Here is a 26,072-nt window from a genome sequence, read left to right on the forward strand (position 1 = left end):
CTTAATTTTGCTTCCCTTATTACACAACTCAGAGTTAACTTTGATCCCTGATGTAATCCACGTTTTTGATTTGCTGGGGCCTTTATAAATTATTTTCTTTTTTGGAAATGCAATTTCAAAACAATGAAATTATCCAGCTTTTCATCTGTTTTGTAACTGTTGTAGATTTTTTTCACAAGTGGGTACTTAGCATATGTTTGAAGTGCTTAATATTTTGTTTGCTGAATTTTCTCTTGTAGATAACACTTCCATTCCTAGACAAGTTAATATTTCTGTATACTACAAGTAGCTGTGCACTGTGGTCATTGTAGCCAGTATTAAAGTTTTATGAGGTGTGCATGTCTGTGTTTACAAAGATATGATCAATAAGTGTAGCACTAGTGTTTGTTATGTGTGTAGGGGAGTTTATTTTAGTGCACAGGTTATATTCTTGAATAATATTAAGGAATTCCTCCCCCCATGAACCATGGACCTTGCCGTTGGTGGGGAGGCTTGCGTGCCTCAGCGATACAGGTGGCCGTACCGTTGGTGCAACCACAACGGAGGGGTATCTGTTGAGAGGCCAGACAAACGTGTGGTTCCTGAAAAGGGGCAGCAGCCTTTTCAGTAGTTGCAGGGGCAACAGTCTGGATGAGTGACTGATCTGGCCTTGCAACATAACGGCCTTGCTGTGCTGGTACTGCGAACGGCTGAAAGCAAGGGGAAACTACAGCCGTAATTTTTCCCGAGGACATGCAGCTTTACTTCATGGAGAGCTGCATCAAACCAGTCTCAGGACTGAAGACAACAACAACAACATTAAGGAATTTTACTCTTTGAGAGATATGTGTTAAGGCGTCATTATTAAAATCGCCACACAGAACTATAGTTTTGAAAGTATTTTTAAGTTTCCCTAGTGCAAGGTCAAGTCTTTTAAAGAAAATGTTTACATTGCTGTTGGGTGATCTGTAAACACACATTATTATAGCTTTTCCTGATGTTATTTCAATAGTTGAGGCTTCAAAGTGTTTTTTGCTTCCTAACTGATCTATGTTATCTTTTACATAAATGTAGCTTCCTTCAAGCTTTGATATTGATCTGCAAGAGTAGTTTGCCAGAGTGAAACCGATTATGTTTGAGTACTGTAAATGGTCCTTCTGTAGCCAGTGCTCACAAAAACATAAAACTGATACCTCCATCCACTTATTGCTAAGAAGCACATTTGTTTCATCAAGTTTGTTTAGTGGGGACTGTACGTTTTGGTGAACGACTTTTAAAGTGTATGTATAAGTTTGTTCTGTAACACATTCCTCTGTGGCACCCTCAACCACTCTAAAAAAAACTTCTACCTATCCCTTGGTGTATGTTTCTTCCCAGAGCCATTTATCCAATGTGTTTTGGACCATTTTTGTGTTATTAGTTCTTTCCTTGGGATTCGTCCTTCATTTTGAGTCAATTTGGACCCCTTTAACATGTTCTGCTTTGTTTTTTGGGTTTTCATTGCCTGTTATGAGCCAATTATCCAACATACTGGTAAATTTTCTAGTGTAATGCTTTACAAAATTATATATTTTCTCTTTTAGGTATTGTGTACCAGCATAGTTCTTCAGTTAACCTATATAAGTAAATGATACCGTTATATATGTCACTTTTTCATCTAGCTAGCACCAGTATCCCATAGTTCAGTTGACCTGTATACGTCAACTGAAGTACAGGATACGAATTTTATGTATGTCGGTCCTTTCTCCTTCTGTAGTGCTAGTAGAGACTCGAAAAAATTGTAGAGATACTAGTACAGGAAAGGGAAAAAGAGCAACAACTGCAAAATTTGTATTCTGTTCTGCAGCTGACAAACTCATACTTAACATAGAGCAATATAGTACGATAGAGAAATACATCAAAATAGACAAGTTAAGTAGAGCAAAAAATAAAAATAACTTACCAAATGCAAAAGACGTGAAGAAAAATCACATACCCACTTACAGAAGAAAAACAACATCACAAAAAAGCACGCATACATACAAACACATAAATCCAGATGTTCACATCAAGGAAATGAAATAAAATAATTAAACAAAAATCCACAGAAGAAAATTGCCTAACATAAGAAAATAAAGAATGGTGGCTTAACCCCAAAAAAATCAAAATCAATATTTTAACCATCTCGACCAAACCTACCCTGTTTCTTAATTATCAGTTACCCCCATTCGCATCCCAACCTGAAATTAAGTAACAAATTTTGGAGGATACGTTTGTCCAACACATTTAAGGAGACATTTAAACAGGCAATATGTATTTGGTATACTACATCTCCATGAATATTCATCTAAATGGCTCTGTAGTGTCGAAATGCCCCCCCCCCCCTACAACAGATTTTATGGTTGACCATTAACCTTCTATACTATTGGTACAAGCCTCAGTTGATGAAGATCTGAATTCAGTATTATGATTGACGACAAGATGCTGAAAACCTCTATTCCCCAAATCCTTATTTGAAGACAAACCATTAGAAATAACTACAGAGCCCTCTGCAACATGGTCTTTTATTAATTTCACCGACACTTTCTTTGTTCGAGTACAAATTACTTTAAAAACAACATTGTCACAATCTGGACCTGAAATTACAGCCACCGAAACCCATACTCCCACCGCACGTTCCTCCCTGTTGTACTTTGTTTTTGCCCCCCCCCCCCCCCCCCTCCCTGCGCCAAAGGGCCCCTACAGTTTATATTCCCCACAAACTTCACTACAAAACGAATACCAGTCTAAAACCGAGGGTCACTCACTAGACATTCATGCACACACAACCACACAGGATACCTCAAACGCTAACAGTGTAAAATTTTTATTTTATCCATCAAGGCGTTTCGAATTCTCAAACAATTTTACTCGTCTAATTGAATGCCATAGCCGATCCTTGCTACGCCTTCATATGAATAAATCGTGAGTACGATGTGCAGACACATTTATCAGGCGCATGTGTTCGTCACACTCACGACATCGAACGTAATCAGCAAGAAGACCAGACATTTGCAAAAATCGAATGGTTCCCATCATGTCTATGCCCAAAGCCTGCTTTAAGTCTATCATATTCATGGGAATAGATAAATCCATACCTATACACGAAAATCAAAAACTTAAAATTCTTCTAAATGAAAAATTATTCTTCCAAATTATCTCAAAGAATGAAATTAAGTACCGAATTAATTGGAAAGAACCAATTTAAATCAACGCAAACGACAAAAAACACTACATAATGTCCAGCGTTGTCGTTTAAACACACATTCATTTATTTCAATTTACAATAATAGCGCTTATCCACAACAGACAACCGATTTATTATCTCGAAAGTAAAGATATAATATCATGAGTAACCTAGTATAACATACATAAAGAGGTTAACTTCCGATATTAGCAGACGGTGACACAGTTAAAACACTCTTTCCGAGACCTTAACGTGAGGTGAAGGTGCTTCGACGCCTGTGCCAATTCCGCCATTTGAAATGCGTTGTAGAATGTTTTGAAGTGGCGTGACGTAACTGATGCGAAGGCCTGTGTGAACTGGACTACTGGCTTTCGTGACTGCACAGGCACGGCCATGGAGGTATACCTCCATGGGTACGGCAGCGGTCTGCATGGCTAAAAAAAAAAAAAAAAAAAAAAAATTAAAAAAAGGGAAATTCCTACTCAGAAGGTATTTTTTCAAGAAAGATTAAGAGCTTGTGGAGATGATACAGGCCGATTGGCGGAAAAGTGATGATGATCATGATGTCAGCAGCCTTTATATCTTGTGTAACACATGGGATTTAATCCAAGACAAACCGCTGCTAATTTCTGTTGTTAGTTTGAGAATTTATTTCATTGCTTCACAGTGTTTATCAATTAGGAGGTGAATGTAACATTGTATGGCAAGATTTTTATATGATGGTAAAGAATCAAGGGGGTTTACAAAGTTCTGTGTTCCTATCGGTCACGTGGTTGTCGTGAATAGTCATTGACCTTTGGAACGTTATCGTTGGTTGAGGAAAGTCCGGAACATTTGTTGGGGGATAGGCAGAAATTCCTGGTAGTGAGGTCGGACGTGTTCCAATTTTATTCGGTTAGTATCCGCAATAGTTTGCACGTGTCAAAATTAATCATTTGCTGAAAAACATTTGTTTGTGTTTTGAGAGTGTCGTGAATTGATAGTGACAGCAGAAGACAACAAACACAGCTGATGGACAGAAGCAGTAGTTCGAGCAGCTGACCAAAGTATGTGAAATTCCTGTTCCTCAAATTAAAGGACTGTAGTAGCTGTTCCTCAAATTAAAGGACTGTAGTAGCAGTATTGAAATATAAAGGGTAACGCCGCAAGTGCAGGTACGTGTCCTCTGAAAGTAACAATTTGTAACTTAAGATTTACAGTCTTTAAAGAATGATTTTGTTAGGAAGAAGAAAAGGTGTGAGAAGCTTTCAGTGATAATTCCCAATAAGCTTTATAAATTTCATATTTTCTACATTCTATAAAGACAGTTGTTGACAAAGTTGCTGTGATTAATATACCTTTATATCTATGTTAGGCCATTGGAAAAAATGTGTCTGCAAGGTTGTTTCTCAGTTTTTCGTAATTTTTACTGTTAACGTTAGTATTATGTGAACACAGTCATAATTTGTTTATTTAATTATTCATTCATTCAATCATCCGAAAATCTTTCCGGTTTGTGGGACACAGAACAAACACAAAACAAAACATCGTCGCAACACAGTAAAAATACAGTATCATTTCAGTGTATACATAAAATGTAGTTTTAGCTATAAAAGAGTTTGCTCTAGTTGTAATAGCTGCTTTGTTTTATTTCAAGTCTCGTGTATTTCAAATTTTATGAAAATTCTACTACTGAATAGAGGCAATGACCCAGTTAAGAATGCCCTAGAGCTTATACAAATGAGTGTGAATGATGATATGATTTTGACCTTACATGGAAGACTGCTGTAAATTTGTAATCTTCTGTTTATTGTGGAAGTTTTGTAGGCAGATATCCTCACTGACTGGCCAGAAAGCATTCCCTTTTATGTTGTATGTTTGTCATGGATATTAAAGTTTTCGTTTATGTCTTTTAAATTCTTTCCCATGTACAGATTTCTAGTACGTACGTACAGGGAATAGGAGGACTGACGAGTTTACAATCCTTTACAGTAGGATGCTATGGAATTGAGCAAAGTAAGCAATTCAGACAGTGCTAAAACTTGGTATAACAGACTAAAACATATTTTTATTTAGTGTTCATTTTTTTATGCTGTTTAATGTTATTTTGATGCTGCATGCCTAACAACTATGATTCCAGAGAAGATTTAAGTTTTGTTGCAGTTTGATACTGGTGTTGTGTGCATCACCTTTTAAACAGCAATTTTGGAGTTGTGTTTATCAATAGTTTATTCCCCAGGAACCATCCGTTTAGCAGTACTGTTGTTTTATTTACTACTGTTGTAGCTGACTTGAGTTGTTCCCTGTTATATGGATGCTTGTGTCATGTGCAAAAGATCCACTGTTCAGGTCTAAATTGTTATATGCAGGAGAAAGAAAGAGGCTTGGTGCAAGAATCAGTCCCTGAGGGGACACCCTCTCCCCCCCCCCGCTTTTTTTGTGTTTGTCTGGTAGAGCAGTGCCTCTAATGCCATATACTTGGAGCCCCGACAGTGTGTTGTGGTCTGGGATGTCAAACGCTTTACTTAAGGCTATATATATATATATATATATATATATATATATATATATATATATATATATATATATATATTAAAAACAAAGATTCCAAGACTTACCAAGCGGGAAAGCGCCGGCAGACAGGCACATGAACAAAACACACAAACACACACACAGAATTACGAGCTTTCGTAACTGGCAGTTGCTTCGTCAGGAAGGAAGGAAGGAGAGGGAAAAATGAAAGGATGTAGGTTTTAAGGGAGAGGGTAAGGAGTCATTCCAATCCCGGGAGCGGAAAGACTTCCCTTAGGGGAAAAAAAGGACAGGTGTACACTCGCACACACACACTCGCACGCACACACACACATATCCATCTGCAGATGGATATGTGTGTGTGTGTGCGCGAGTGTACACCTGTCCTTTTTTTCCCCTAAGGGAAGTCTTTCCGCTCCCGGGATTGGAATGACTCCTTACCCTCTCCCTTAAAACCTACATCCTTTCATTTTTCCCTCTCCTTCCTTCCTTCCTGACGAAGCAACTGCCAGTTGCGAAAGCTCGTAATTCTGTGTGTGTGTTTTGTTCATGTGCCTGTCTGCCGGCGCTTTCCCGCTTGGTAAGTCTTGGAATCTTTGTTTTTAATATATTTTTCCCATGTGGAAGTTTCTTTCTGTTATATATAACACACACACACAGAATTACGAGCTTTCGCAACTGGCAGTTGCTTCGTCAGGAAAGAGGGAAGGAGAGGGAAAAATGAAAGGATGTGGGTTTTAAGGGAGAGGGTAAGGAGTCATTCCAATCCCGGGAGCGGAAAGACTTCCCTTAGGGGAAAAAAGGTGTACACACACACACACACACACACACACACACACACACACACACACACACACCCGCACATACACAGACATGTCTGTGTATGTGCGGATGGATGTGTGTGTGTGTGTGTGTGTGTGTGTGTGTGTGTGTGTGTGTGTGTGTGTGTGTGTGTGCGAGTGTACACCTGTCCTTTTTTTCCCCTAAGGGAAGTCTTTCCGCTCCCGGGATTGGAATGACTCCTTACCCTCTCCCTTAAAACCCACATCCTTTCATTTTTCCCTCTCCTTCCCTCTTTCCTGACGAAGCAACTGCCAGTTGCGAAAGCTCGTAATTCTGTGTGTGTGTTTTGTTAATGTGCCTGTCTGCCGGCGCTTTCCCGCTTGGTAAGTCTTGGAATCTTTGTTTTTAATATATATATATATATATATATATATATATATATATATATATATATATACGCCAGTGGCACTTGGTGATTTGTCCATAGTTTGCAGGGCATGGTGTATAAAGTCATAGATGGCACTGAGTGTTGATTTATTTTTCTTGAATCCGTGCTGAATATCAGCAGGAATTTTATTTTCCCCTAAAAATTTCATTAACCTAATATACATTACTTTTTTTATGAAAAGGAAAATTGCTACTCACCATAGAGGAGAGATGCTGAGTCGCAGATCGGCACAACAAAAAGACTGTCACAAATAAAATTTTGGCCAGAAAGGCCGTTGTCAAAAAAAAAAAAAAAAAAAAAAAAAAAAAAAAAAAAAAAAAAAGAGAGAGAGAGAGAGAGAGAGAGACTGCAGTCTCTGGCAACTGAAGCTGGGTTCTAGAAATGTGCCTGTCTGAAAAGCTGAATTGACTACATCTGAAATGAAATGTTTATAATGCATTGCTTTTGGTGCAATCAGGAATATCATCAATTCGTGATGACTGTAATACATTGCTTTATGATGCATTCTGGACTACTATCAATTCCTGAGGAAATTTTTCTAAGAGCTGATGCAACTCAGTTGATTTCATCTGGAGTTGTTCTGCAAACATAGATTCAAGAGGAACAGTACTACACTTTGGTTTCCATTTCTTCCTGGTATCCATTTTGTCACTGATTATTAATTGTCTGCATAACACCACCTGAAAAGATTTGTGATGTGTTGGGATCAGTTACGCTGTTCTCATTGTTCAGACATATGTGCTTTCTTCTTCATTACTTTCCATATTGCTTGGTTTTTATTTGCTAACTCTTGTTATGAACGTACCATTGGCCATTTTTTGCATGGTACACCATTTTTTGTACATTAGAATGTGTTTCTGAATATAGTTGTTGAGAATGGGAGATGTGCTATGCTTTTTCCTGTATCTAAGTAATTCTCTCTTCCTCGCACTTGAGATTCAGATATCTGTTGTTGTCCATCTCTTTCCTTTTGGGCTTGTGCCACTTATTACTTGTGTTTTGACAGGGAATGCAATTACAAAGTAATCTCTGAAGAAGCTAGAGAATTTTTCAAACTTTTTGTTGATTTCATTTATTTGTAAAACTTTTTCCCCCCTTTCTCCTGGTAATAGGGAAGTGAGTGTTTTCCATTATTCTGTGCCTCAGCTAGAAGTGAACCCTTAACTTTGAAACTGTTATCAAGCCCCTTTGTTTCAAGTTTTTAGATTTGAAGTTATGGTAAGGAAAGATCTTCTGCAGAAAGCTATTGACATTTTCAGGAGTTGTGCCACTTTTGATTTGCTGGGATGTAGCTGTGCCCTTTTTTCACCTTACGGTATTTCTTATTTGTCTTCTGTATCAGCTATTGTTTCAATCCTGCTTTTACACTTGGCGTTTCCAGGTGCAGCAAGATTCTTTAGGTAGTAAGCATGCATTCTCTCTGGTGCTTTGTAATGCTCTATTACATGAATGCTTATGTTCTTCAGCCGCAGTATCAAGATATTTTTTTCCTTTAGTACTTACAAAAGATGACATATGTAAAAGTGCCATGGAGTTGAGTCTTTGCCAGGATATGAGGATACATAATTGTGAACTACCCAGGAAATTAACAGAAAAAAGTTGGATTACTTCTATTATGGGTTATGAAAGTGATTGGTTGACTCATTGTGACATTATGACCAAGGAGATAAAGCAGACAGTCACTCAAAAGAGATGTGTTATTCATCTTGATTGTATTAATTTTTTGAGATGGCCAGTTTCAGTTGAACATGAACCATCCTCAGATCAGATTATGTCAGTTACAAGAGTAACCCATCCAACTATCAGCATAATTTACATACTAAAAGGCATGTAAAATTTGATGGTATTTGGATGGGTTACTCTTGCAACTGAACAATCAGGGGCTACTCTGATGACTAATACAATCAAATCTAAGGACGGTTCTTGTTAAATCAAAACTGTCCATTTTTAAAATTGATACAATCAAGATGTTAAGTAAATCTGTTTAATCCCTGATATGAGGACTCTTCGTGGTTGGAAGTGAAGAATGTAAACTGGTAGTAATAATTGAAAAGTGTCCGGTGAGGAGCAGTAGTCATTGTTGTTTTTCCTTGTGTGTGTTCACTTTATCACAAATATTTGAAGATCTATATACTAATAAACATTATTTCATTGTAGTTTTCGTACAACACAGACTACGGATATTTTTTTATTCAAACTCTTGGACAACTTTTTTCTGTTATCTGTCTTCTGACTAGTTTGATGTGGCCTGCCACAATTTCCTCTCCTAAGCAACCCCTTCATCTTTGAGTAGCACTTTCAAACTATCTCCTCAATTATTTGCTGGAGCTATTCCAATCTCTGTCTTCCTCTACAGTTTTTGCCCTGTATACAGCTCCCTCTAGTACCATGGAAGTCATTTTCTCGTGTCTTGACAGACGTGCTATCATCCTGTCCCTTCTTCTTATCAGTGTTTTCCACTTATTCATTTCCTCTCCAGTTCTGCACAGAATCTCCTCATTCATTACCTTAGCAGTCCACCTAATTTTCAACATTGGTCTGTAGCACCTCGTTCTTGATCATACACTCTTATTATTCCCTCTTGACTGTTGTACGTATTCTATATGACCAGTCTCTCCCTATAGCTTATCCCGACTTCTCAGAATTCCGATCATTTTGTGCCATTTTACATTGTCGAATGCTTTTTCCAGGTTGACAAATCCTATGAATATGTCTTGATTTTTCTTTACTCTGGCTTCCATTATTAACCGCAATGTCTGAGATGCCTCTCTCTTGCCTTTACCTTTCCTAAAGCCAAACTGGTAGTCATCTAGCGCACCCTCATTCTTGTTTTCCATTCTTCTGTATGTTATTCTTGTAAGCAGTTGGGTGCATTAGTTGTTAAGCTGATTGTGTGGTAATTCTTGCACTTGTCAGCTCTTGTCGTCATTGTAATTATGCGGATGATGCTTTTCCGAAAGTCAGAAGGCCGGACTCATACATTCTGCACCCCAACTTGAATAGTCGTTTTGTTGGCACTTCCCTCAAGATTTTAGAAATTCTGATGGAATGTTATCTATCCCTTCTACCATATTTGATGTTAAGTCCCCCAAAGCTCTCTTAATTTCTGACTCTAATACAGGATCCTTTATCTCTTCTAAATCGACTCCTGTTTGGTGTTCTATCACATCAGATAAATCTTCCCCCTCATAGAAGCTTTCAATGTATTCTTTCCAGCTATCTGCTCTTTCCTCTGCATTTAACAGTGGAATACTGTTGCACTCTTAATGTTATCACCCTTCTTTTTAATGTCACCAAAGGTTTTTTGACTTTCCTGTATGCTGAGTCTTTCCTTCCGACAATCATTTCTTTTTCAATGTCTTCACATTTTTCTTGCAGCCATTTCATCTTAGCTTCCCTGCACTTCCTATTTATTTCATTCCTCAGTGACTTGTATTTCTCTATTCTCTATGCTCACTCTGACGTACTGTCATCTTTGTATTCGTTTAATTTTGTTAATACTATATATTTTATTTTTTAAAGACCTGTAAATTTTTCTGTTAATTATTTTGCCCAATCTATGGCAATTTCGTGTCACTGGACATTCAATGCTCATCTTACATTTGTTTTACGCCAAATATTTATGTTACAATCTATATTTTACTGAGTAAAACTGATGAACATTGTCACGTGGTGCCACATATAACACTATTCCCTAATAACCGAACATTTAGTGCTGTCATGGTCACCACATATAACACTAACATGCCATGAAAATCGCTGATGTTACTCTCTGAGAGGATTTTGAAGTGTGACCGTGCGTGTGTCTAATGGACAAGGGTATCGGACCATAATGTCAAATTTGATGGATTAACAGAAAACCCAAACTGGCATTAATCTTGGGAGTCACCAAAGATGGTAAATCATAAATGAGTGAAAAAATATGAATAATTGCCAGCCCATTTAGGCCCAGTAATTTGGAAATATATATTTGAAGAAATGGAATATTGGTTATCAAAGTTACTTTTTTGAGATTTCTCTTTGAATAGCAAACAGTATACAAACTGACACAGTGCACTCTGTACTATGTGTAGCAGCAGTTACCAATAAAACACACACACACACACACACACACACACACACACACACACACACACACAAGTAAATTATGGGGAGCAAATTTTCACCAAGTTCATACTAATGACAGCCACACTCAAGGGCACTAATTAATCAGATACTGAAATATCACTGCATGAAGTGCAGAACTAAATTTGTACATGAGGGGCTTCTGTCTTAGCTGACATAAAAAACACAAATAAAGCTGAATAATATCATAAATAAACTGTTTGAGTTCTTCTACATATATCAGTTTTCCTTAGTAACAGTAATAGTTCAATTTTTTTCTTAATAAGTGGAGAATGTGAGGGGACCAATAAACTAGTAAAGTTCCACTAGTCAAAGCCCTTTGATTATAACAGTAGTAAAGACTAACTCTAAAAGCTAATTAATCACTTCACTTGGAGTAGTTCATAAATTACTTTGCAAGACAATAGTGGTTCCTGAAGAGGGGCAGCAGCCTTTTCAGTAGTTGCAGGGGCAACAGTCTGGATGATTGACTGATCTGGCCTTGTAACACTAACCAAAATGGCCTTGCTGTTCTGGTACTGCGAACGGCTGAAAGCAAGGGGAAACTACAGCCGTAAATTTTCCCGAGGGCATGCTTTATTGTATGATTAAATGATGATGGGTAAAATATTCCGGAGGTGAAATAGTCCCCTATTCGGATCTCCGGGCGGGGACTACTCAAGAGGATGTCCTTATCAGGAGAAAGAAAACTGGCGTTCTACGGATCGGAGCGTGGAATGTCAGACCCCTTAATTGGGCAGGTAGGTTAGAAAATTTAAAAAGGGAAATGGATAGGTTAAAGTTAGATATAGTGGGAATTAGTGAAGTTCGGTGGCATGAGGAACAAGACTTCTGGTCAGGTGACTACAGGGTTATAAACACAAAATCAAATAGGGGTAATGCAGGAGTAGGTTTAATAATGAATAGGAAAATAGGAATGCGGATAAGCTACTACAAACAGCATAGTGAACGCATTATTGTGGCCAAGATAGATACGAAGCCCACGCCTACCACAGTAGTACAAGTTTACATGCCAACTAGCTCTGCAAATGATGAAGAAATTGAAGAAATGTATGATGAAATAAAAGAAATTATTCAGATAGTGAAGGGAGATGAAAATTTAATAGTCATGGGTGACTGGAATTCATCAATAGGAAAAGGGAGAGAAGGAAACATAGATGAATATGGATTGGGGGTAAGAAACGAAAGAGGAAGCCGCCTGATAGAATTTTGCACAGAGCATAACTTAATCATAGCTAACACTTGGTTCAAGAATCATAAAAGAAGGTTGTATACATGGAAGAATCCTGGAGATACTTGAAGGTGGTGGTGGTGGTGGTGGTTAGTGTTTAACGTCCCGTCGACAACGAGGTCATTAGAGACGGAGTGCAAGCTCGGCTTGGGGAAGGATTGGGAAGGAAATTGGCCGAGCCCTTTCAAAGGAACCATCCCGACATTTGCCTGAAACGATTTAGGGAAATTACAGAAAACCTAAATCAGGATGGCTGGAGACGGGATTGAACCGTCGTCCTCCCGAATGCGAGTCCAGTGTGGATACTTGAAGGTTTGAGATAGATTGTATAATGGTAAGACAGAGATTTAGGAACTAGGTTTTAAATTGTAAGACATTTCCAGGGGCACATGTGGACTCTGACCACAATCTATTGGTTATGAACTGTAGAGTAAAACTGAAGAAACTGCAAAAAGGTGGGAATTTAAGGAGATGGGACCTGGATAAACTGAAAGAACCAGAGGTTGTACAGAGTTTCAGGGAGAGCATAAGGGAACAATTGACAAGAATGGGGGAAAGAAATACAATAGAAGAAGAATGGGTAGCCTTGAGGGATGAAGTGGTGAAGGTAGCAGAGGATCAACTAGGTAAAAAGACAATGGCTAGTAGAAATCCTTGGGTAACAGAAGAAATATTGAATTTAATTGATGAAAGGCCAAAATATAAGATTGCAGTAAACGAAACAGGCAAAAAGGAATACAAACGTCTCGAAAATGAGATTGACAGGAAGTGCTAAATGGCTAAGCAGGGATGGCTAGAGGACAAATGTAAGGATGTAGAGGCTTATCTCATTAGCGGTAAGATAGATACTGCCTACAGGAAAATTAAAAGGACCTTTGGAGAAAAGAGAGCCGCTTGTATGAATATCAAGAGCTCTCATGGAAACCCAGTTCTAAGCAAAGAAGGGAAAGCAGGAAGGTCGAAGGAGTACATAGAGGGTCTATACAAGGGCGATGTTCTTGAGGACAATATTATGGAAATGGAAGGGGACTTAGATGAAGATGAAATGGGAGATATGATACTGCGTGAAGAGTTTGACAGAGCACTGAAAGACCTGAGGCGCAACAAAGCTCCAGGAGTAGACAACATTCCATTAGAACTACTGACGGCCTTGGGAGAGCTAGTCCTGACAAAACTCTACCATCTGGTGAGCAACATGTATGAGACAGGCGAAATACTCTCAAACTTCAAGAAGAATATGATAATTCCAATTCCAAAGAAAGCAGGTATTGACAGATGTGAAAATTACCAAACTATCAGTTTAATAAGTCATGGCTGCAAAATACTAATACGAATTGTTTGCAGACGAATGGAAAAACTAGTAAAAGCCAACCTCGGGGAAGACCAGTTTGGATTGCGTAGAAATATTGGAACACGTGAGGCAATACTGACCCTACGACTTATCTTAGAAGCTAGATTAAGGAAAGGCAAACCTACGTTCCTAGCATTTGTAGACTTAGAGAAAGCTTTTGACAATGTTGACTGGAATACTCTTTCAAATTCTGAATGTGGCAGGGGTAAAATACAGGGAGCGAAAGGCTATTTACAATTTGTACAGAAATCAGTTGGCAGTTATAAGAGTCGAGGGACATGAAAGGGAAGCAGTGGTTGGGAAGTGAGAGAGACAGGGTTGTTGCCTCTCCCTGATGTTGTTCTATTTGTATATTGAGCAAGCAGTAAAGGAAACAAAAGAAAAAATCGCCGATGACATTGTAATTCTGTCAGAGTTGAAAGGAGGATATAAGATGAACATCAACAAAAGCAAAACGAGGATAATGGAATGTAGTCAAATTAACTCGGGTGATGCTGAGGGAATTAGATTAGGAAATGACACTTAAAGTAGTAAAGGAGTTTTGCTATTTGGGGAGCTAAATAACTGATGATGGTCGAAGTAGAGAGGATATAAAATGTAGACTGGCAATGGCAAGGAAAGCATTTCTGAAGAAGAGAAGTTTGTTAACATTGAGTATAGATTTAAGTGTCAGGAAGTCATTTCTTAAAGTATTCGTGTGGAGCGTAGCCATGTATGGAAATGAATCATGGACGATAAATAGTTTGGACAAGAAGAGACTAGAAGCTTTCGAAATGTGGTGCTACAGAAGAATCCTGAAGATTAGATGGGTAGATAACGTAAGTAATGAGGAAGTATTGAATAGGATTTGGGAGAAAAGAAGTTTGTGCCACATCTTGACGAGAAGAAGGGATCGGTTGGTAGGACATGTTCTGAGGCATCAAGGGATCACCAGTGAAGGGCAGTGTGGAGGGTAAAAATTGTACAGGGAGACAAAGAGATGAATACACTAAGCAGATTCAGAAGGATGTAGGTTGCAGTAGGCACTGGGAGATGAAGAAGCTTGCACAGGATAGAGTAGCATGGTGAGCTGCATGAAACCAGTCTTAGGACTGAAGACGACAACAACAACAGCAACAACAAAATACAACACAAGTAAATTCAAAAAAGGAACCTTTCATGATGGGTACCAAAAATACACCTTCTTTAAAATTGTGCATAAATTTTCTTCTAACAATACTATCATAAATCTGTTCATTATAGATTTATATGTACTTTAACTTAATTTCCTGTGAAGCAGGTATTCTTTGCAATAATATTTACACAATCTTGCTCTGTAACCCTACAAAACTATATTTTGTAATAAACTAAGGATAATTTAGCGAAAGTGTATCCAACTTAACTTTTGTGGTTTTAGCTTTAACTTCTACTACTCCTTTTGCTTTAGACAAAAAAATCACTTTTGAACACATTAATGCAAGAAGTGTTCATTTAAATCAGGATACTCTGTTTTAGTAGTACTTAGGTGAGGACCCTTCATAGGTTTGTGATCAGGATTGAAAATATGGTTCCGGATACGAATTTATGTTTTATGTGATTACTATTGAAACCACACATAAATTAACTGGTTCATGCCCATATATCACTTACTGAATGTATGAAGTTTTCTGAAGCAGTGCAAAGATTGGTGGCACGTGACGTGGCGGCTAACTGTACTCACGGCTCTTGTATGAATTCTTTATAAAACCTCTTCATGGCGTCGGATTTTCGACATATTAGAGCCATTCCATTATACCGCGAATACCAAGTAATAGCCAGTTCCACATCCGAGGCAAATCCCTTATAATGCAGCTTCCTATTGCCTCTCTTAGCACCGTTGAAGTGTACCGTGCGAAGGATAGCCACATACTGCGTGCCGTTCAGCTGAATTGCCGAACTCACCTTTTACATCGTGCCATGCCACCATCCGTTGCGGAAGGACTTCCCTACAGTGTTTACATGTTACAAATACAAGTGCCCTAAGCATGAACCAGCTTTTAACATACGACCCGGGACAAACGAGAGATCCGGGAAAAACCCGGGAATTTTTTCATCCGGGAGAAAACCGGGAAAAACCCGGGAATTTTTTAGAATTCCGGGAATTTGTCATTGTTTTTGTTTTCAGTTAATTTTTTGTAACTTTGATTGGTAAGAACTGATACTCGAACAAAGGATATTACTGTATTACTGTATCCTGCTCTACTACAGATAATACTGCAGCAATAGGACATGAACGAGAGAAAAAACGAAAATAAAACATAAATTGCAAAGGAAATGCGCCATATACAGCAACAAAACACAGTGCTCATACAAGCGTCTACCAACAGCAAAATGAGTCAAAGGCTTTAGGAAGACTATGCGATGCTTCGTAACAACAAATTGCCTCCGATGAGCATGACGTCACAACTGTTTACATTAATTCGTTTTAGCAGTTACGAGCGGGATCGAGCGCATGCGCAGTTGAGTAGTACCTTCTCCCGCTTGTGGCTTCTGAGATGTGGCTGTTGTCTGTGTAAGCAGTCGCAGCAAGCAGCTAGATGCTGCCGGGTAAAATTTTATTGGAGCGCCCAAGTAGCCAGATTCTTGCATGCGCAGCAGGCCCAGATCTCGGAGTGGGAGGGGTGTGGGCAAATTCATATTCTTGAGGGGAAAAAAACCTTGTTTCACAAAGCGACTAGCATCCAGCGCACTTAAATCTATCGATTATTAATATGACTTTGAAACGCATCCCTGTCGGTTTTTCAACACATTATAAGTTGATTTCTGAATGAATCATAAGTTGATTTGTGAATGCGTGCATAGTGTACATAATGTCTCTGTCAGGGGAATCCTCGTCGAGTGTAGAAACAAACTTTCGTACAGACAAAAACGGCTATACGAGCTGACCGGAGGAGAGCCGAATGGCTGAATGCCAACCGCTGCCTGATTGTCTGGGTTTGCGAATGATGAGCGTTGTTATAATTATTAGCGAAATCCATGGATTCAGACTACAGAAGTGGAAATAGACGAATAACAGGTAATAAAGATTACATATTCACTTCTCGGTGTATCGAAGAAAATGAAATTTTGACGGAAAATTTTTGGCCAGATCGCTATACTAGTAAGGGCCAGTCGAACAGTGCCCAGCTAGCAGCCGCTTTAAGTTCTACTCTGGAAGAAGTGCCGAAAACGCCTTGTACGAACATGTAACAACGCCTAACCAGAGAATAACCGCGAATAACTAAACCGATAATTCTAGCAGAGTTAGTGAAGTTAACCTGTGAATAAGCTTTGACATTGGCAGGAATAGTTACAGAATTAGTGATAACAAGCCTGTTTGTTAGAACGAGGAAGGAGAAGAAACGGGGACATTACACAAATTATGGAACAATATGACGATTCCAAGTTTGTATACAAATTTCGTACTACTACTTTTCGATCATGTTTGAGAAACTGGAGCATATGAATGAAGTGTGAAACTATCCCCTAACGTAAAGCTTTTTGCTTGTAGTAGGCCTAATAGGTATTTGATATTGGTACTTTGTGAATTATATTGTTGTTATAAAAAAGACCGTTTGTGCCTAAACAGTCTCGTTTATTTAGTATATGTTACAATTGTTGCCGTGAGAAAATAGACTTAATTAGATCGGGAAACCACACCTGTCTTGGGCCCTATTTGTATAAACAGCTTTTTCAGTATTAGACAGCAACATTTCGATTTTTCATGTAGCAAAACGTTTGACGAACCTTCGCAGAAAGGAAAGCACGCCATATAAAGCTGTAGCAAGATTAGAGAGAAAAAAAAAATCTAGAGGCTAAGGATTGTACAGGGTGTCCAGAAAAGGACTCCCTGACTTCAAAATTAAATATCTCGAAAAGAAAGATCGATACAGGAATGCAGTAAACGGTATGTTTATTGTGAAAGTTGTAAGAAGTTTATACAGCAGTTTGAAATAATAGTTACAAAAGCTGCTAACAGATGGCGCTGTACACTGTACAGCTCATATCAGCATACATAAGTGAAATAATCGTATGAAAACAGTCTTTGCAAACAATCACATCACAATGTTTTCAAAATGTTCGCCATTCGCACTACAGAGGTCGCGCAAACAATGAATGGAATTCGCCATCACATTTCGTAGTGTCTCAACCGAAATGGATTCACATGCCACATTGATCGCCGATTCGAGCTCGTCCAGCGTGGCGGGATGCTTCGGGTAGCCGTGTCTTTCACTGTGCCCCACAAAAAAAGGTCACAGGGAGTCAAATCCGGCGAATATGGAGGCCAATCCGTGCCTGCACCAGTAAATTTGGGATATTCCAAAGCAATGACTCGATTCCCGAAGTATTCCTCACGAAAGCGAAACACTTGTTCCGTCCGATGTGGTCGGGCTCCATCTTCCATAAACCATTCAGACCTGGTCGATCCTCTAACGCTTGCTGTGTGGCGACAAATTGTTCCAAAATTGCAACGTAACGTGCACCAGTGACCGTTTCTCGAATGGAAAAAGGGGCAATAATGCCTCTGCTGCATACTACAGCCCACACAGTAATTTTTGGAGAACACAGGGGTTTCGCTTCACATCAATATGGTTTTTCGGAACCCCAAAATCGGCAGTTGTGCTTATTCACGTATCCATTTAGGTGGAAGTGTGCTTCATCTGTATACCAGATGCAGCCAACATCAAATCCTTCACTATCAATCATTGTGAGCATCTGATTAGCAAAGGCAACCCTCTGTTACACAGCTCGTACGGGTATGGCCTGGTGCGTTTGAATTTCGAACGGAAACATGTGTAGGCTCTTTCTCAGTATTTTCTGCGTGCTGGAACGCATCAAACCAGTCTGATAAAATTCTACCGACGGATGACATTGGATTTCGCGGAATAATTCCAGAAACTGTGGCGATATTTTCAGGCTTAACTGTGGTTTGCTTGCGGCCAACATGCCCCAGTAGATCATCAGTTACGCTGCCTGCTCATTGAAATTTTGCAAAGAGCGTACGAATGGTTTTCGCATCGGGTCCTTTCGGAACATTAAATCGTGCTTGAAAACTTCGCCTTGTTGCCGTAGGACTCTCTTCCGACCTGTTGTACTCTAGCACCAGAAAAACGCGCTGTTCAATGGAGTACATGGTTTTAATCTCTCCCTTCCGTACGCTAACCTCCTTTCACGTTTCAATAGTGGAACTGATCGCCCTGGGCTCCGGATCATTATTTATACTAGGCATTACGTATGGCGATTACAGCGCCATCTGTTAGCAGCTTTTGTACCTATTATTCCAAACTGCTGTATAAACTTCTTACAGCTTTCACAATAAACATACCGTTTACTGCATTCCTCTATCGATCTTTGTTTTCGAGATATTTAATTTTGAAATCGGGGAGTCCTTTCCTGGACACCCTGTATATTGTCTTGCTTGTCTCATGCCTTTACTGGGTCTGTGTGTCCTATATTTAATTTTTCACACAAAGCAGCAAGTTGTTAGTTGATAGGGAATAAAGAGTGTATATTTTCTGAAGAGTTCTTTTTTTTTTAAATAAAAAAGAGGGACAGGATTTCAAACCGGCTGACTGTAAGCAGGAGAGGCACCAAAGGTCATTTTAATTTCCATTGTCCTGAGTATGGTTGATGGCATCCATTACAAAATATACAGGTTTCAATTCCACAGAGCGAAGTACAGTGACGTGCAATAGATGAATTCTGTGTGAGCAGACGAGGCACTGCACTTTGGCACACTTAGACCAAATAACGTTTTACATTACCTCGAACACACATGTTTTCAAACTCTTCAGAAAGCTGAGCTACAAAATGTACAAATTTTTTGAAAATTTGCTTTTTTTTCAATTTTTGGCGTCCTGTCTCAAACGCTCAGGGAGTGGCGGTGTATTGCCCCGGTTGGGAAATGTCGTAGACCCGGGGCTGGTGCACAGAGCAGTCTATGTTATAGTAGGTAAGTGGGTAGTCTCCACGTGACCCATGTTTACATTTAGTGATTTTGCTGTTTCCTCTTCGTTTACTGCTCTCATGTCAAATGAAAACAAATGAGATTTCTGTGGCCCGAAGCCATCAAGTGAATTAAAATACAGGGTGATTCAAAAAGAACACCACAACTTTAAAAATGTGTATTTAATGAAAGAAACATAATATAACCTTCTGTTATACATCATTACAAAGAGTATTTAAAAAGGTCTTTTTTCACTCAAAAACAAGTTCAGAGATGTTCAATATGGCCCCCTCCAGACACTCGAGCAACATCAACCCGATACTCCAACTCGCTCCACACTCTCTGTAGCATATCAGGCGTAACAGTTTGGATAGCTGCTGTTATTTCTCGTTTCAAATCATCAATGGTGGCTGGGAGAGCTGGCCGAAACACCATATCCTTAACATACCCCCGTAAGAAAAAATCGCAGGGGGTAAGATCAGGGCTTCTTGGAGGCCAGTGATGAAGTGCTCTATCACAGGCTGCCTGGCGGCCGATCCATCGCCTCGGGTAGTTGACGTTCAGGTAGTTACGGACAGATAAGTGCCAATGTGGTGGCGCTCCATCCTGCAGAAATATGAATTGTTGTGCTTCTTGTTCGAGCTGAGGGAACAGCCAATTCTCTAACATCTCCAGATACTGTAGTCCAGTTACAGTAGCACCTTCGAAGAAAAAGGGACCAAAAACTTTATTGGCTGAAATGGCACAGAAAACGTTCACCTTAGGCGAGTCACGTTCATACTGAGTTGTTTCCCGCGGATTCTCAGTGACGGTTGACTTTCCTGTTAGTGTGGAAAGTTGCTTCATTACTAAACACAATCTTTGAAACGAAAGATTCATCTGTTTCCATTTGAGCAAGGATAAAATCACAGAAATCGATTCTTTTAATCTTATCAGCTGCAGACAGTGCTTGAACCAATTTCAGACGATAAGGTTTCATAACTAACCTTTTTCGTAGGACTCTCCATACAGTTGATTGTGGAATTTGCAGCTCTCTGCTAGCTCTGCGAGTCGATTTTCCTGGGCTGCGAACAAATGCTTGCTGGATGCGTGCTACATTTTCATCACTCGTTCTCGGCCGTCCAGAACTTTTCCCTTTGCACAAACACCCATTCTCTGCAAACTATTTATACCAACGTATAATACACCACCTATCAGGAGGTTTAACACCATACTTCGTTCGAAATGCACGCTGAACAACTGTCGTCGATTCACTTCTGCCGTACTCAATAACACAAAAAGCTTTCTGTTGAGTGGTCGCCATCTTAGGATCAACTGACGCTGACGCCTAGTCAACAGCGCCTCAAGCGAACAAATGTACAACTAAATGAAACTTTATAGCTCCCTTAATTCGCCGACAGATAGTGCTTAGCTCTGCCATTTGTCGTTGCAGAGTTTTAAATTCCTAAAGTTGTGGTATTCTTTTTGAATCACCCTGCACATTCACATAATTAAGGAAGGCTAAATTGTTTTATTTCCACCTTCCTGACAGTCAAGGAGTAATTGCCTTGCACAACAATGAAGTTATTTTTGTCGGTTTGCTAAGGAAATTATCTGTTATTAATCTTTTCCGCTGACGCACACTATTCGCTGCATTTCAGGTGCGCTTTTTCAACTTCTAGCACGTATGGCGCTATGCCAACAACCAATCATGAGATAACACAGTATTGGTACTCCAAGAAAATTTACATCCCGAAAACCACATTGATAAGCTTAATATCAGGTCGTGGCCTACTTCACTGGGAATCTGGACACACGAATGTGCACTTTAAATGTGCACGTTTTAGTATGGGTCACGGAATTCCAATGTTCTTGGAGCATCCTCTGATGTCTTGTTTCTTTTATTACATAATGTAAGATCTTTTAATGTTTTACACGTACGAACATATGGGCTCCTTGCGGCACCATAGCTGCGCAAGCGCGGTGAAACCTGCCATCTGGCGCCTGCAAAAACGAACCTATTTCTAACAGGTCGCGGAAAAATATTCCGAATGGTGGTTTGAAAAGTGTTTCCATCGAAGCACATTTCCTTTTACGCAAGTTGAACTATGTGCGAGGAATTTCCTAAATCACAGAGCGTTTGACTCTCATTTAAAAATCAACTCTTTGATAACGAGCCATTTAGATGAATTTCGAGCCCAGAAGATCAGACATTTATGTCATAAAAAATTTTACTTTCACATTTGTGTGATATATCGTAAATTGTAATACGCGCCAAAAGACCAACATTATTTGTGAAAGCTTAGCTTCTCTTGCAGCTTATTAATCTTATAGACCAATATTATATGTGAAAGCTTTCCGTTTCGTGTACCAACACTACGTATATTGATTTAAACCATTAACTTTCCCTGTTTGTGTGTTCGCGCTACTTAACAGTGATGTTGCTATTGGCTGACTACATCGAAAGTGTATTTTTAACCGGGAAATCCGGGATTTTTTTTCCTTGTCCACGTTAACAAACATTTTCTTTTTATAAACATATTAATATTATTATAACTTACCATTTCATCATATTCTTTTGCTTTTTCATATATACATTACAAAACTAATTTTCTTGCTATAGATCAAGGAGATTAAACAACACAGAATACAGACTCCATAAATTGCAGATATACAGTTACACAATATAAACCTGCTTCTAATGGATGAAAGTGTTACAGTCTGTCTAAAGAGCTGTGAAAACATTGATCTATTTCCATAGAGATGTTTACAAAATCATATCACTTTACTTGAGGCTGACCAGCGAAGTTCACGCACCCAGCTCACTACAACTGTCAATCAACTTAAGCAGACAAAATTCCCATTTCTTCACACCAGCTCTTAAACTCACAACTGGCGAATTCACCGTCTCTAACACATTGTACTTTTTGACACTTTCAGATTGAACTGATTTTCACTTTGTAAAACATTTTCGTACAGATCTTGCAGTCTCTGACTTATATCTTATCAAGTATGTTGGACAAAAATGAGTGAAATTATCAAATACTGCCTGTAGCTGTAGCAATCAAATTTCAGGGGTATCTCCACAGATTTCAGTGTGTGTTATTTCAAGTGGTCTCATTCTAATGACTTTCTTCACACAATCATAACACACTTCTTATGTTGAGCAAAACTATTGGGTACTCAATTGCTTATTCTCTGATGGTGTTCGGTAGTGTGAGAGGTGTTGTTGTGGGCCAGTGCGGCCCAGTAGATGCACTGATGAGAGAGAAACAATACTTTATTAACTTCAGTTACACATTATGTCATTAGCAGTGTAAGGCAGACATGTCTAACCCCAACGACACAGGCTGGCAAAGGCTCGCAGTGTCAGCTTCCGTCCTGCTGAGGATGCTGAATTTCAGCAGAGCTGCGACCGATGGCCTGGCAGTGGGCCTCCTGCAGTAGATGATGCTCATCCTTAAGTTACTAGGGGGACATGACTTACTGCCATCTGGCAGGAGTGAGACAGCTGCAGGTGAGGATGGTAGGACAGCATTACTGTGGCACTAAGTCACCTAAAGAGGCTTAATGCTGGTGGCAGATGATCTGACCTGGTCTCGAAGCCAAGGCTGCAGCGGGCAGTGTTCAGTACTTTTGCTGTCTGGTGTGGACGTGGCATCATGATAATGGTGTTGGACTCCAAATGCAACTGCCTCAAAGTCTTACTGTTTGTATGGCTCCGATGTGCACTTGTTACACTAAAACACTGCGCCCGGTCATGTAGCTCGTAACTATAGAGTTCTGCTTTGGTGTGGTGATATTGTATGCTATGTTACTACTGTGAAGTGCAGCTTTCCGCTGAGTACTGCTAGCCTGTCTTGCAATCTTTTTGCGTGCATGCTATTATGATTCATGTCTCTTTACACTGAGATTAGACCAGCGGTAGCTTGACACAATGCTCCTTACAAATTATTACAAGTTCTATTAAAAGTAGGTCCTGGCACTACATTAGCCCCCTCCATCAGAGAACCCAGGCTCTGGAGTCTTGCTTAGGACCGGTTCTCCCTTTTAGTCACTTCCACCTTTATACTGTCAACGTCAGATACTGTGCATGTACTATATTAATGTTTTACGGCTACCTCATATCCTGTTCACTCTACAAATTCTCTCTCTACACATATATTGTTCTTGGGATCCACTCGACTGCAATCTGGGTTACCCATGGATTAGATTTCTGTGTGGCTTATCATTGCAGATGGGCTATAAAAGCTATGCTGAATAAAATCAGTCACCATGGCACTAGAAATTGCCACACTCATGGTGACTGCTATCGTTACCTACTATGCCAATGCTGCTCCACATTCTGCATTAACTGCTTTGCTGTAATCTGTCCCTCCTGTGTGGCTATCATTCAACTTAGTGAATGAGCTAGTTTTGGTTCCCAGGTATAATTAAAGAATAAAGGTTTTGCTTAGGCAACGTCTCAGAGTGCTCATCTGACCTATTCATATGCCATCATTGTATTTGAAAGAGCAATCTCATTATTATAGCTAGTAAAAGAGGAGTTGGACAAGTAATATCACGCTTAGTTAAGTTCAGCAACAACCCACTCCTCCTGTGAGCTTCTCTTGCTCATAACCATTCGCAGTCACTTCTATGTTGTAGACTGAATACACCCAATGTAGCCCTGCTTCTGGAAGTATGGTTTTGTATCCTTCACCTCCTTTTGGCATGTATGAACCTCTGCCTTGCTCCTGGACAGTTGCATGGCAAAAGTACTTCATTCCGTTTGAAACTCACAAGTAGGACATATTGTAACCTTCCCACTGTGGCATTGCTGCAATTGCTCCTGCAATGTCAGGGGCTAGGATAGATCCCGGGCATTCCTTGCCTGTCGTAAGAGGTGAGTAATAGAAGTCTTTGTATATGGTCATTTTTACCTTGGTGTTTTGACTTTTCTTTGGACTCCTGAAGTTTGTTGCTCTTTTTCCTGTTTTTAACACTTCCTCCCCTCACCTGTCTTGGCTTTTTAAATTCTGGTCCCCATTTTGGATTTGACCTCCATTTTCCATATTTTGTACAGGGGTGTGGGAAGTTTAGGGAAGGATACCTTACTGTGGTGCATTAACTCTCCACTATGCACTGTTATCCTTTGCACCTCCAGTCAAGTGAGTCATATCTTTGCACCCAGAATCCAGCATGGTAGCCAGTCCGGCGTGATGGGGTTGTCATGTTCCCACTGAGTGGTAGCCCCCTGACAACGCAGGGATCACACTGTCAGTGCTTGAGCTGTAACCTCTCGTGTCAGCCTAGGAGTAGGTACCCCTCCACTTTGGGGTACCAGGACTCTGAACAGTGACTACTGTGCAAGGTGGTCTTTGCCTTGGTGGTGTGGCGTCCAAGGGGGAACCTCCAGTTGGAGTGAGTGGCACCAGGACAGATGATCTGCAATTAAACAGATCAAACTTAATGGTGTTCATGCTAAAATGGCCATCTCTGTGGTCAGGAACAGTCATTTTAGTGCAGAGGCTTACAATTCTATGGCGTTTGTCTTTGACCGAGGCTCAAAACGAGCCAAGTACAGAGAAATGCAAGTGCACAGTTTGCTAAGTTCTTTTTTTGTTTGCAAAGCTGACAGTGGATATTTCAATACTTGAAGGCACTGTTTCTGATTGATAATATTGAAGATTGGCTTGGGGAGGTTGCCGCAAAAAAAAAGAAGGTGAGAAATGGATCTTTGCTGATCGAAACATCACAGGCCAACCAGTCATGGGCAATTCAGGCCTGTCAATATTATAGATATGCCAGTCACTATTTCTCTCACACCAAGCTCAGTAGAATTCAAGGTGTCATCTTCTATCGGAACCTGATGCAACAGACTTACGAAGAACTTCGTGGTGTGGAGAAAATTTTGTTCGCTGCTTCCAGGAGAGATAATAGTGGACACTGGAGGTTTTATCCTAGCCTTCTCAGGCAATATTTTGCCTGAGAAGGTTAAGGTCATGGTTTATAGGTGTGATGTCAGGCCTTATTTTCCTACTCCAGTGAGACGTTTTAGCTGTCAAAGATTTGGACACACATCTTCGTGCTGTTCTAATGAGGCTGAGGCTGTCTGTAGGGCATGTGGACAGTCTTGGCAGTGTGTCAACTGCCCAGAACCACACACTCCTCATTCACTGTAGTGCTCAGCGTTCAAGAGGGAAAAGAAAATTCAGGAGTATGAAAGACTTGACCACCTGTAGTATCAAGGTGGAAAGAAAAAGTTTTAATGACTTCATCTGACTGATATGGTCTAAAATTTTGTGACTGTTGTCACAGTCCACGCCCTACAAACAGTGACAAGGTCTTGCATGACATCTCGTGGCTCTGGTCGTATTCTGGGACCTGCCTACAGTTGGGGGAGGGAATGTCAGTTTACTTGCCCCCTACACCTATAACACTGATGGTTCCCACACCATCTGTGCGGCCAGAGATACCTGCTCATCCTCCCCCTGCAGATCCTGGGTGTTAGAATAGGACCGAGGTATTCCTGCC

At 39.9% G+C, this 26,072-nt stretch overlaps 1 protein-coding gene and 1 long non-coding RNA gene across 9 annotated transcripts in view; one reads left to right on the forward strand and one right to left on the reverse strand.

Moving 5' to 3' along the window:
- Positions 1 to 3,245: 3,245 nt before the first annotated feature.
- On the reverse strand, positions 3,246 to 15,542 carry LOC126354231 (uncharacterized). The gene is made up of 2 exons (XR_007565284.1): positions 15,263 to 15,542; positions 3,246 to 3,618 (listed from the first exon to the last, which is right to left on the reverse strand). It is a non-coding gene; the product is annotated as an uncharacterized LOC126354231 (long non-coding RNA).
- Positions 3,614 to 26,072, forward strand: part of LOC126354229 (double-stranded RNA-binding protein Staufen homolog) — a 207,163-nt gene continuing 184,704 nt past the window's right edge. For 2 of the 8 annotated variants that reach the window (XM_050003724.1, XM_050003718.1), the window contains exon 1: positions 3,614 to 4,230. The gene's annotated coding sequence lies outside the window, so the exon portion shown is untranslated. Of the gene's footprint in view, positions 4,339 to 26,072 lie in introns of all 8 variants that reach the window. The other 6 variants (XM_050003723.1, XM_050003720.1, XM_050003722.1 and 3 more) reach the window with 6 other exon arrangements.

The sequence above is a fragment of the Schistocerca gregaria genome, chromosome 3 (assembly GCF_023897955.1).
Source record: "Schistocerca gregaria isolate iqSchGreg1 chromosome 3, iqSchGreg1.2, whole genome shotgun sequence".
Lineage (NCBI taxonomy): Eukaryota > Metazoa > Arthropoda > Insecta > Orthoptera > Acrididae > Schistocerca > Schistocerca gregaria.